Source organism: Dama dama, chromosome 14 (genome assembly GCF_033118175.1).
Source record: "Dama dama isolate Ldn47 chromosome 14, ASM3311817v1, whole genome shotgun sequence".
NCBI lineage: Eukaryota > Metazoa > Chordata > Mammalia > Artiodactyla > Cervidae > Dama > Dama dama.
Genome location: NC_083694.1, coordinates 25,545,726 through 25,558,577, shown reverse-complemented (window position 1 = coordinate 25,558,577; position 12,852 = coordinate 25,545,726). Strand labels below are relative to the sequence as shown.

Here is a 12,852-nt window from a genome sequence, read left to right as displayed (position 1 = left end):
CCATCCCTTCATTCTTTCTGGAGTTATTTCTCCACTGATCTCCTGTAGCATATTGGGCACCTACTGACCTGGGGAGTTCCTCTTTCAGTGTCCTATCATTTTGTTTTTTCTTACTGTTCATGGGGTTCATACTGTTCAAAAGACTTGTAGGTATTGTAAAAAATTCTGCCCCTAGGAAACAAAAGTCCTCCTTAACGGGAACTTGTATTCTTTTCCTGTGCCCTTCAGGTGTAAATATCCTACTTGATTCCTCTAGGAACTCTTATCTAGGTCATCTCTTTGAAATACCAACTTCAGGGAGGTAATTCTTATCAGAAGAAAAACAAAAGGGGGAAAGGTTATTTTGAAGCTTAGGTGAGTAAAAAGTCTGTCTTCCTCCAAATATTAACAAGCTTTAGCCATCTAAGCAGGTAACTTTTAATTATCCCATTTGCCGAAAACACAATTTGGATCCAATCTCTTTTATAACTGGTGAGTTCAGTATTACTGCACCAGATTCACGACTAAAACTGGAAATCAGAAGCTATAAGGTTTCTGTTTACTTCTGAATGTATGTTTATGAATGTGGATGTGTGCATGCTAAATCACTTCAGTCGTATCTGACTCTTTACCATCCTATGGATTATAGCCTGCCAGGCTTCTCTGTCCATGGCATTCACCAGGCAAGAACACTGGAGTGGGTTGCCATGCTCTCCTCCAAAGGATCTTCCTGACCCAGACATCGAACCTGCATCTCTTATGTCTCCTGCATTGGCAGGCAGGTTCTTTATCACTAGTGCCACCTGGGAAGCCCATGTATATGGGCCCTCAATCTTTCCCAAAGATGGAGAAGCTCTATTACAGTCAGCAAAAACTGACTGTGGCTCACTCAGATCATGAACTCCTCATTGCCAAATTCAGATTTAAATTGAAGAAAGTAGGGGAAACCACTAGACCACTCAGGTTTGACCTAAATCAAGTCCCTTATGATTATACAGTGGAAGTGACAAATAAATTCAAGGGTTTAGATCTGATAGACACGGTGCCTGAAGAACTATGGACAGAGATTCATGATATTGTACAGGAGGCAGTGATCAAGACCATACTCAAGAAAAAGAAATGCAAAAGGTTTTCTGAGAAGGCCTTACAAACAGCTATGAAAAGAAGAAAAGTTTAAGGCAAAGGGGAAAAGGAAAGCTATACCCATTAGAATGCAGAGTACCAAAGAATAGCAAGGAGAGATAAGAAAACCTTCTTCAGCGATCAGTGCAAAGAAATAGAGGAAAACAATAGAATGAGAAAGACTAGAGATCCCTTCAAGAAAATGAAAGCTACCAAGAGAAATTTTCATGCAAAGATGGACATAATAAAGGACAGAAATGGTATGGACCTAACAGAAGCAGAAGATATTAAGAAGAGGTGGCAAGAATACCCAGAACTATTCAAAAAAGATCTTCATGACCCAGATAATCACAATGGTGTGATCAGTCACCTAGAGCCAGACATCCTGGAATGTGAAGTCAAGTGGCCCTTAGGAAGCATCACTACGAACCAAGCTAGTGGAGGTGATAGATTTCCAGTTGAGCTATTTCAAATCCTGAAAGATGATGCTGTGAAAGTGCTGCACTCAATATGTCAGCAAATTTGGAAAACTCAGCAGTGGCCACAGGACTGGAAAAGGTCAGTTTTCATTCCAATCCCAAAGAAAGGCAATGCCAAAGAATGCTCAAACTGCTGCACAATTGCACATCTCACACGCCAATAAAATAATGCTCAAAATTCTCTAAGCCAGGCTTCAGCAATACGTGAACCATGAACTTCCAGAAGTTCAAGCTGGTTTTAGGAAAGGCAGAGGAACCAGAGATCAAATTGCCAACATCTGCTGGATCATCAAAAAAGCAAAAGAATTCCAGAAAAACATCTATTTCTGCTTTATTGACTATGCCAAAGCCTTCAACTGTGTGGACACAATAAACTGTGGAAAATTCTTTAAGAGATGGGAATACCAGACCACCTAACCTGCCTCTTGAGAAATTTGTATGCAGGTCAAGAAGCAACAGTTAGAACTGGACATGGAACAACAAAATGGTTCCAAATTGGGAAAGGAGTACATCAAGGCTGTATATTGTCACCCTGCTTATTTAACTTATATGCAGAGTACATCATGAGAAATGCTGGGCTGGAAGAAGCACAAGCTGGAATCAAGATTACGAGAGAAATATCAATTACCTGAGATGACACCAGATGCAGATGGCACCAGAAAGAAGAAGAACTAAAGAGCCTCTTGATGAAAGTGAAAGAGGAGAGTGAAAAAGTAGGCTTAAAACTCAACATTCAGTTTCTAGACAAGGCTGTTGAGGAGGAGGGAGCGATTGAAGGGGGGTTGACTTAGCGTGCACTGCGCCCCTCGGTATCGTTATTGCGCGTGAAACGGCTGCTTTTGGAAGGCTATTGCCCAGAAGAAAAGATGTTTGGTTTTCACAAGCCAAAGATGTACCGAAGTATAGAGGGCTGCTGCATTTGCAGAGCTAAATCCTCCAGTTCTCAGTTCACTGACAGTAAATGCTATGAAAAGGATTTCCAGAGCTGTTTTGGGTTACATGAGACTCGTTCAGGAGATATCTGTAATGCCTGTGTCCTGCTTGTGAAAAGATGGAAGAAATTGCCAGCAGGATAAAAAAAAAAACTGGAATCATGTGGTAGATGCAAGGGCAGGACCCAGTCTAAAGACTACACTGAAACCAAAGAAAGTGAAAACTCTATCTGGAAACAGGATAAAAAGTAACCAGATCAGTAAACTGCAGAAGGAATTTAAACGCCACAATTCTGATGCTCACAGTACAACCTCAAGTGCCTCTCCAGCTCAGTCTCCCTGTTACAGTAACCAGTCAGATGATGGCTCAGATACAGAGATGGCTTCTGGCTCCAACAGAACGCCAGTGTTTTCCTTTTTAGATCTCACATACTGGAAAAGACAGAAAATATGCTGTGGCATTATCTATAAAGGCCGTTTTGGGGAACTCCTCATCGACACACATCTATTCAAGCCTTGCTGCAGCAATAAGAAAGCAGCTGCTAAGAAGCCGGAGGAGCAGGGGCCAGAGCCTCTACCCATCTCCACTCAGGAGTGGTGACTAAGCTTTATGTAGAAGGGGAGCAAAAATGATTTAAATTTTGGAAAACAAAGCAACAAAATGACCCTCCTATTTTTAATTTGGATACCTGCTATTCTGCCAAAAGATGGATTTGTAGAATACTTTTGAATGGGTTATTTTTCCTCCAGTTCCACAAACTCTGAAGCCAGTGAAGCTTACTAAGAGATAAAAAAGAAGTGTACATAATATTTAAGATGCTGAGTATTTCATAGGAAAGCTGAATGCTGCTGTAAAGTGCTCTTTAAGTCTTTTTTAAAAATCCCCTTCTAATGAATGAAATTAGGGGAATTTTCAGGGGACAGAGATGGGATTTGTTGTATGATAAACGTATGTAGTTTTAGTCTTTCTATTTTGAGAAGCAGTGGTTGGGGCATTTTTTAAGATGGCTGGCTACACTTGTTTTCCTTCGTTATAATGAATTTGTCATAACTCAGTAAACATGGACTTGCCCCTAGAGGTAGTTGTTAATAACTGAAATATTAAGGTCTTGCCAAGGTTCTGGTGATTCAAACCTGTACTACTGAATATTAAGCGGGACAGACAGCTCTCTGGTGCGAATATCTTGAAGGAGCAATTTCTAAATAGGCAGAGGTAACCTGACTGTATATGTTGCATCCTGTGTCACCTCCCTCCATATTGATATTTGATACAGATTTTAATTTATATGAAACTTAAAAAGCAGAATCAAAACTTAAAGCAGAATCAAAGTTCCTCTTGGGGAAATGTCAAGTCTTTAGGATAAGCAATCCTATATGAATAGTACCAAAGCATTACCACTTGGTAGAGAACGTTCTCTATTAAAAATGTTAGATTATCTGAAAAATAACAATGTGCAAGTCTTTAGGATGGCACACGAAAACAACAAAGGTTAATGCTTCTTGGGGCACAGTTCTTAGAGGGCTTGCAAGTGTGTAAATAATTGATGTTACGTGACTGGTGACTTCACTGAAAAATCTGCACAATTCAGTTTTAGCTCTGGATTACTTCAGTTGACCTTTGTGAAGGTTTTATCTGTGTAGAATGGTTGTTTGACTTGTTTTAACCTGTTAGGGTTTTGGGTTTGTTTTTTGTTTTTTTTTCATTCTATATTAAAATTCTACTAAAAGAAAAGAGGTGTGTGTTAATGCTGAGTGGGTTGGTTTTGGTTTGGCTTCTTTTAGTCAGGCTTTCTGAACATTGAGGTGTTAGATGATACATCCTAAATGTGGAGCTCTTCCATTCTAAAACCTTCATTAAAAGCCTTTTACTTGAACCCAAAAAAAAAAAAAAAAAACTCAACATTCAGAAAACTAAGATCATGGCATCTGGTCCCATTGCTATAGCCCTTCGTTCCAGGAAACAAACTCACCAGAAGGACAATGCAGATAGTGGAGTGTAGTTTATTACACCAGTGGGCCAAAGGCAGAGTCTCCTCTTAGCGAAGGACCCCAACCAGTTCTTGTGAAAACCTGATATATCCTAAGTGTAAGTGCCCAAACCCACCTTCCCAAATTCCCTGAAACTAGTCCTAAGAAAGGAAAAGAAAGATACAATCAAAATTAACCTGTGATTCATATGCCTTAAGCCTAGGTAGTTAACAGTGGGCAAATATCAATAGGCCTGTGGTCATACCCTAATAAGCATAATAGAATTTATGATTCTATTCAGTTACACAGATAATTAGGGTATTTTTTTAGGCGACGGAGAGTCTAGGTATGAGCCCTGGGGCTCTTTCAGCCGGGGGTCTGGTTTTCCAGTTGGTATGCCGTTTCCATGGATACTGGGCATACAGCCCAAAGTCCACAGTCTGGCCCAAGATGGAGGCCTGCTTTCAAGATAAGAGCCTGTTCTGTCTGTTTCCTCCTTCACCATCACTTCGTGGCAAACAGATAGGAAAACAGTGGTAACAGTGAGAGACTTTATTTTGGGGGGCTCCAAAATCACTGCAGATGGTGACTGCAGTCATGAAATTAAAAGATCTTGCTCTTTGGAAGAAAAGTTATGACCAACCTAGACAGCATATTAAAAAGCAGAGACATTACTTTGCCTACAAAGGTCCATCTAGTCAAAGTTATGGTTTTTCCAGTAGTCATGTGTGGATGTGAGAGTTGGACTATAAAGAAAGCTGAGCACCAAAGAATGGATGCTTTTGAACTGTGGTGTTGGAGAAAACTATTGCGAGTCCCTTGGACAGCAAGGAGATCCAACCAGTTCATCCTAAAGGAAATCAATCCTGAATATTCATTGAAAGGACTGATGCTAAAGCTGAAAGTCCAATACTTTGGCCACCTGATGTGAAGAACTGACTCATTGGAAAAGACCCTGATGCTGGGAAAGATTGAAGGCAGAGGAGAAAGGGACGACAGAGTATGAGATAGTTGGATGGCACCACCAACTCAATGGACATGAGTTTGAGTAAATTCCAGGAGTGGGTGATGAACAGGGAGGCCTGGCATGCTGGAGTCCATGAGGTTGCAATGAGTTGGACATGACTGAGTGACTGAACTGAACTGAATCTCCCAGCATCAGGGCCTTTTCCAGTGAGTCAGCTCTTGGCATCAGGTGGCCAAAGAATTGAAGCTTCAGCTTCAGCATCAGCCCTTACAATGAATATTCAGGGTTGATTTCCTTTAGGATTGGCTTTTACAGAGACAATATAGCCCCTTGGAGAAACCTGATACTTTGCTTAGAAGGCTCCAGCAAAGCAGTCTTGAAAAGATCTTATGTGGTTGATAACTGTTCTTGCTGCATTTGTGTAGATAATCAGACCAAGTTTAATGGTAACAATTTACTTTTGCTGTGATTATCTTTTGTTTAAAAAAATTCAGTTCATTGTAGAGAGAAGAAATTGTGTTTGCTCCTTCGTCTATGTTGGATTCTGGTCATTTGATTGCCTTTGAGGTTTTGCTATATACCCATGACTGGACTGGGCCCTGAATTCTTCTAGTTTCCTCAGATATCTCCCTACAGCTCTCCAAATGAACATTTCTAATTTTTTCCCACCCTTCTTGGGAATCACTGAAAACAAAGACTGAGCTTGACTTGTCTTGGAAGGGACTATGCCAGGTCCTTCTCACTACCCGGATGGCAGCTAAACATCAGGGACTTGAACCTTAGGTAATACATATCACACGTAAAGAAGCCTCCACCTGACATCTGGTCTTATAACAATGTTGGAGGCCACCTGAGATCAGAATAACATAGAAGTTTACCAGAAAATCTCTCAGAGTCCCCTTAGTTATGAGAAAAACCCATTCAGGGGCCCTGCCTTGAGGTGATATGGGGTATCTGTAAGGCCACTAACTTAATGGATTATTGTTTACATTCTCATAGTCTCTTTAGAGTGAAAAGACAATTCAGACAGAATTACTAGGATGAATATTAAAATATAGGATAGAGGGGAGCAGGAGTTATGAGAATCTTATAGTCTTTTGTTTTAGATAATCTTTTGTCCGCTTGTATCTTTAATCTTTTATTAGCCATTTATAATGACCCTTTCAATGAAGCCATTTTGTAATTTTAGGACTTTAGGAATTTTTTGCACACCAATTAAAATAGATATCCCATTCTGTTTGATTTGTTTTGGGAAAACTTGCTTTCAAATACACTTCTTAAATGAATGATCTTGTCTAATTAGAATGCTCCCCATTACAACCATTATAATTCTCTCTCTCTTTTTTTTTTTCCAGTAAGATTTTAATATTTCTCTAGATACTTACAACTTCTAGGACCACAGTTCTTTGACATGAAATAGGCAAGTGTGCCAAAGGTGCTACACTCAACTCTTTGGAATTTAAGAGTTCTATTTACTTATTTAGCTAAGACTTTGAGTCTTTCAGAGCCAGACTAATACCTAAAAGTGATGTGCTGCTGGGTTGGGAATAGTGTAATGTTTTATAGTACGTCTCATTGCACAGAAATTGTCTTGAAGTTGGTGAGTGACCTAGTGTCGATCTAACTCATTTTCCATGACCAACTTCTCCTAATGTGAGAGTTTTGGGTGGCAAGTTTTAGGTGGCAAGCACTTTAACAATTTTTCAATGCTTGACCCATGCTTACCAGTTTTTGCAGGTTTTTGTCTTCCGAGATTTCCACTAGAATCTACATCCATAGGAGGAAATGGAAAGAAAGAAGGGGCCCAAGCTATAACTTGAATAGAATAGAATAGAATAGAATAATTTTTCTTTCCTACAAAAGAAATGAAAAAATTTAAGCTCTCTTCCCTAACACTGGACATCTGGTGGTATCTTATGGAGGGTAGGGACTAGGTTTTATTTCTCTCTGCATCTGAAGCATTGGCATGATGCCAATAGGCAATAAATGCTGTTGAAACATCCATTTGGTGTTGCTGATCCATGGTCCTTGTCTCGTCTTCACAGTCCCTCAGGCTTTCTGTAGATCATTTGTGTTCTTGTGTGCATGAGTTCAGGGTCTGGGGGCTTGACCCCTTTCTAGGAGGAAACTGACATTCTCTGTACTGTTCACTGCCATTATAATCTGATGCTTCCCTTGCTTCTGCTTCTTCCCATATAGCATCTTTTCTTAATGCTCCTGGTGTCTAAATGCTTTCCTTTAAGTGCTTTCTCTAGGCAGCTCCTCACACTCTTACTTCCAGAGTTGACTCTTCTCTACCACCCCAGTTATCTTAATCCTTTACTAATCACTCAGGCCAAACTGACAGTTGAGTGTCCATTTTTAAATGCTATTTGCTTTTGCAGTCTGAGCCCCTTCAGCCAGCGGTGTGCTCTATTACCTTTGGTTACTTATGTTCCACAAAAGTCCAGTAAATTTCCTTGTGCTCCCTCCCTCCCTCCAGCAGGGGGAACAGAAAATATGCTCAACTAGTAGTAACAACTTATTTTCATGCATGGGGCTTACAAATGAGAAGGAAGTAAATACCATCACAAAACAGTTTTCAGAGCTGGGTCTCAAATCACTGAAGTCATGTTCTTCTCTGCAGAGAGTAGATGGGACCTTGTTAAAAATTCCTATTCCTGGGCTTTGCTTCAGGCCCATCAGGATCTTTGAATGTGAGTTCAGGACCTGAGTTTTAACTACCCCTGATGATTCTTATGTTTACCAGTTTGAGAGCTATGGGAGTAGTGTTTCAAGCCTGGGCCTTGGGACTAATTGGGTTTGATTTTTTTGCTGTGGTTGTTACTTTTCCTATATAATTTTTCAAGTTGATATGTTGTATTTCATTTTTATTCAGTTCAAGAAAGTTTGTTTGTTTGTTTGTTTGTTTTTCTTTTTTTGGCTGCAGCATGCAGGATCTTTGTTCCCCAACCAGGGACTGAACTTGCACCCCCTGCAGTAGAAGCACAGTCTTAGCCACTGGATCACCAGGGAAGTCCCTGCGTTTAATTCTTGGCTTGTTGCTTTACTTCTATATGCTTCACTATATCTTATGTAAACTGGAGGCAAAAATAGTCCCCACCTCAAAGAGTTATTGTGAAGATAACTGAAGAAATATACTTAGCCTGGAGTTTGGCATATTGTGTGTGTGTATTCAGTCACTCAGTTGTGCCTTACTCTTTGCAACCCCATGGACTGTAGCCTACCAGGCTCCTCTGTCCATGGGATTTTCCAGGCAAGAATACTGGAGTGAATTGTCATTTCCTATTCCAGGGGATATTCCCAACCCAGGGATCGAACCCACATCTCCTGTGTCTCCTGCATTGGCAGGCGGATTCTTTAGCACAGTGGCATCTGGGAAGCCCTTGGCATAAAGTAATTGCTCAGTGAACAATCACTTTTGAAGAGGGAAGTGCTTCTTTACAACCCTCGATGTTTCCTTCTATGTGGAGGGAGCTCCATTAACAACATTCTCAGCACATCTCCACCCCACCAGCGAAGGTGGAGAGGAAGGATATCACAGTGATCGAAGCAGCAAGAGCACATTGGCCATCCCTGGCTCAGTTGCTTCTTTTTCCTCTTAGGAATGAACTAGCCCAAGAGAGTACAAACCCTCCCTGTTTCTCCAGAGACAGACTGTCGTTGTATGAGAATTGGGTGCGGGGTGTCAGAGAAAGAGGTGGGAATGGAAAAGGGGAAGAAGCCTATGTAACCCAGATCCACCCTGATTCACACTTCCCAGCCCCAACCGTGCCAAACCTAGGGTTCAGTAGGAGGAAGCTGTATGACATGGCTCTAGTTACTGTCACTGCCAGTGACCCATTGGAGACTTGGTGTTTCCCATCTCCTCGACTTTGGGCTTTTCTGGTTTAGAGGTCCAGGTTCTGGGCTGGGGAGGGGGTCCATTCCCACCAGAGAATATAACAAAAAAGACCACTGAACTATAAGTAATGGCTACTGCCAGGGTACTTGGGACTCACTGTGCCAAGGAACTTGGCAAGAAGTACAGTTACCATCTTGGCAAGAAAAATTGACCCTGGTCAGTAGGAGGAGGTAGGGCTGCTCTACACACTGGCACGCTGGGTGTACAAGGGAATCTGGTGCCCAGGTCATCTGTTGTGCCTCTCTTGGCATCCCCTTGACCAATTTTCATGGTAAATGGACAACTTTAGCAACCATAGCCTGAGGAAGGCATGGCACCCAGAGAAAAGATCATCAAGGATGAGAGTCTCATCACACCACCTGGACAGCCGCTTAGACCAGCAGAGGTGTTTTCTGAGGATGGGGAGATAGTGAGTACCAGCTGTGGTCTCAAGACCAGCTCCTGTAATGATGGGGCTGTAGTTTGTCCCACTAATGTTTTCCTTCTATGCCTCTGCCAGGAAAAGAAGCCTGGCAGCATTATGGAAAAGTTGTTTCTAGAAATTGAATAAAGAAGTAGATTCATGCAGTGGACACTCTCATGAGTGGTCAGGATTTTCATTGAGGACAAAACAACTATCCCCCTCTGCTGTGGATGTTGCTGGTTGACAGCCCTCAGCCAATTGTCCTCTCTTACGGATGGTCTTTAACTGAATATCGCCATCTTCCAAAGTCACACCCCTTGCCAGGGGTAGCCTGAGTCCTAGACTGGCCTATATAAAAGTATAAAGACCAACAGTGCTCCAACTGAGACCTCTGAATAGCCCGCATCATTGCTTCTTTCCTCTCTGCCAACCCTGCTTTCTTTCCGTTTTCTCCTATGGTTGTAGATCACGTGATAATTCCCTAAGAGACTTCCTGCAACCTAATCTTCAGCTTAGATGCTGCTTCCCACCATCTGCAACAGAAACCCATTTGCTCTCACTAAGCAGTGTTGTCCAATCTAGTCCTTATCCACACTAAGACATCATCTGGCCTACATCTACCTTACTCTTTGCCTGATTTCTGATTCAGAATCTGGACAGGATTGCAGGCACTGTTTGATGGACTGCTTCAAAACCCCAACAGTCAGGCTTCCCTGGTGGTCCAGTGATTAAGAATCTGCCTTGCAATGCAGGGAACACCAGTTCCATCCCTGATCCAGGAAGATCCCATGTGCATCGAAGCAGCTAAGCCCCTGAGTCACAACTATTGAGCCTGCGCTCTAGAGTCCTCAAGCCACAACTACTGAGCTTGCATGCTACAACTACTGAAGCCTGAGAGCCCTAGATAGAGCAGGTGCTCCACAATAAGAGAACCCACCACAATGAGAAACTCATGAACCGCAACAAAGAGTAGCCCCCAACTCGCCACAACTAGAGAAAGCCCCTGTGCACCAACAAAAACTCAGTGCAGCCAAAAAAACAATAAAATAAAATTATAACTCTTAAAAAAAATACCAACAGTCATTATTATCAGAAAATCAAGGAAAGGCCAGTGAACAGAGGCAAGCAGGACACCAATGGTATCTCTGTCATATGAACCATCATTTATAGAACAAGAACTAGGCCAAGAGTCTAGGGTTCCGGGAAGTCAGGAATGGACTCAACCACAGTGAGAGGAATTTAGCTTAATTTTTTAATACTTATTTTTATTTATTTGGTTGTGCTGGGACTTTGTTATGGCACACAGAATCTTTAGTTGTGGCATGTGGGATCTAGTTCCCCAACCAGGGGTCAAACTCAGGCCCCCTGCTTTGGGAGCATGGAGTCTTAGCCAGTGGACCACCAGGAAGTCCTGCGAGGGAATTTAACTTCAGGCTTTATCCTTCATAAGGCAGCCTCACTGTGGAGCACCTTACAGCCAAGGATCAGGCCAAGAATTTCCTGACAATAATAAAGGATGAGGTGTTCAAATGTGCCTGACAACTTCATCGTCTGGCCAGTCATGAGCAGTAGGGTCTAGTGAGAAGAACATGGGCTTGGGACAAGAGTGAACAGTCTGACTCCCAGTTTCCCTATCATGACTCCAAACAATCTGCTTAACTTTTCTGAGCCTCCATTCCTCATCTGCTAAATAAAATAAGAAGAACCTTGCAGAGTTGGTGGGAGGATTAAATAAGATAATGTATGTAAAGCTCCTAGCACAGAGCCTGGCTTTCAACAACTGATAGGCATTTGAATTTTTCCATAAAGAGTTTTTAAGCTTTTCAATGTGATGAGTTATGACTGGTCTCTCCTAGCCGATTCATTTACCTCCCACTGTGCCATTTCTAAATAAGGAGACTATTTACACTCGGGCAGAGCAAGACGTGAGTTTTTGGGCAGCTATGTAGGGCAGGGAGCTATCTAATGAGCATGGCTTATTTTTATCCACCACTTCTACATTTTGGACGTCACCATTTTGATACAGTTCAGCCCTTCCAGTAAAATGATATCTCCTGCTCACCTGCAAAAGGTGAGTTATATAATGCCACTTGGTCTGAAAGGACAGAAGGCAATCAGTTCCAAACAGAGTGAGGTGTTGAAGCACAACTTAAGGGCAAATGAGATCAGGAGACCAGAAGGCCTGGGCTGGAATGGACAAGATGGTGATGTGGCCAGGGCCAGGATCTTTGCTGCTACAGTGCAAGAAATGAAGAAAGAAAGTTCTTTGGTTCAGCTGCAATTCTTGAGTCATTTTCCCAGAGTCCATTGCAAGAAAACAAGGCAAAGAATTCAGAGAAATACTTTACCTCAGGAGGAGGAAATGCTGGAAGAAAATATGAAAGGGATTTGAAAAATAGACGTTCAAGGCTGTCGTCAGGGAAGACTCACCCCTCTGCCCAGCCCTTGGCACCATATCCTTCAGGCTTCTGTTGACAATAGAATTTTTGTCCCTACATCCCTGGGCTTCAGCTTTGGAAAAACAAGAAGATTGACCTGACCAAGAGAGGGAGCAAGACAAGCAAGAGCTTCCTAAGGATCCTGGACCCCCAGCTCCACCTAAACTGGCTCTTTCAGAAGACTGAGGGGTCTTCAGACCAGATCCGACTGACACCTGGAGGGACAGGCCCATCCAACCACCTAGGGAGTGGCCTTGTCAGCTGCTCTGGTCTGTTTTTCTCTAAACCTAAAAGCTTTCAGGTTTTCCCGGAGACTGGAGCCACCATATAGGCCCTTGAGGGGTGCAGGATTGAGGAGGTAGGTGGAAGAAGAAATGGGACTGAAAATCAACCTACCTGGAGCCACATCCACCGAGAGTAGGTTATTGTGGTGATTCAGTCACTGAGTCATGTCCAACTCTTTTTGACCCCATGAACTGCAGCATGCCAGGCTTCCCTGTCCTTCTCTAGCTCTTGGAGTTTGCTCAAATTCATGTCCACTGAGCCCATGATGCTATCTAGCCATCTCATCCTCTATTGCCCACTTTTCCTCCTGCCCTCAACCTTTCCCTGCATCAGGGTCTTTTCCAATGAGTCGGCTCTTCGCACCAGGTGCCCAAA

At 42.4% G+C, this 12,852-nt stretch overlaps 1 pseudogene; it reads left to right on the top strand.

The window, feature by feature from the left end:
• The first annotated feature begins 2,323 nt into the window (after window positions 1-2,323).
• LOC133069589 (SIN3-HDAC complex-associated factor-like) lies at window positions 2,324-4,385 on the top strand (annotated as a pseudogene).
• The last annotated feature ends 8,467 nt before the right edge of the window (window positions 4,386-12,852 follow it).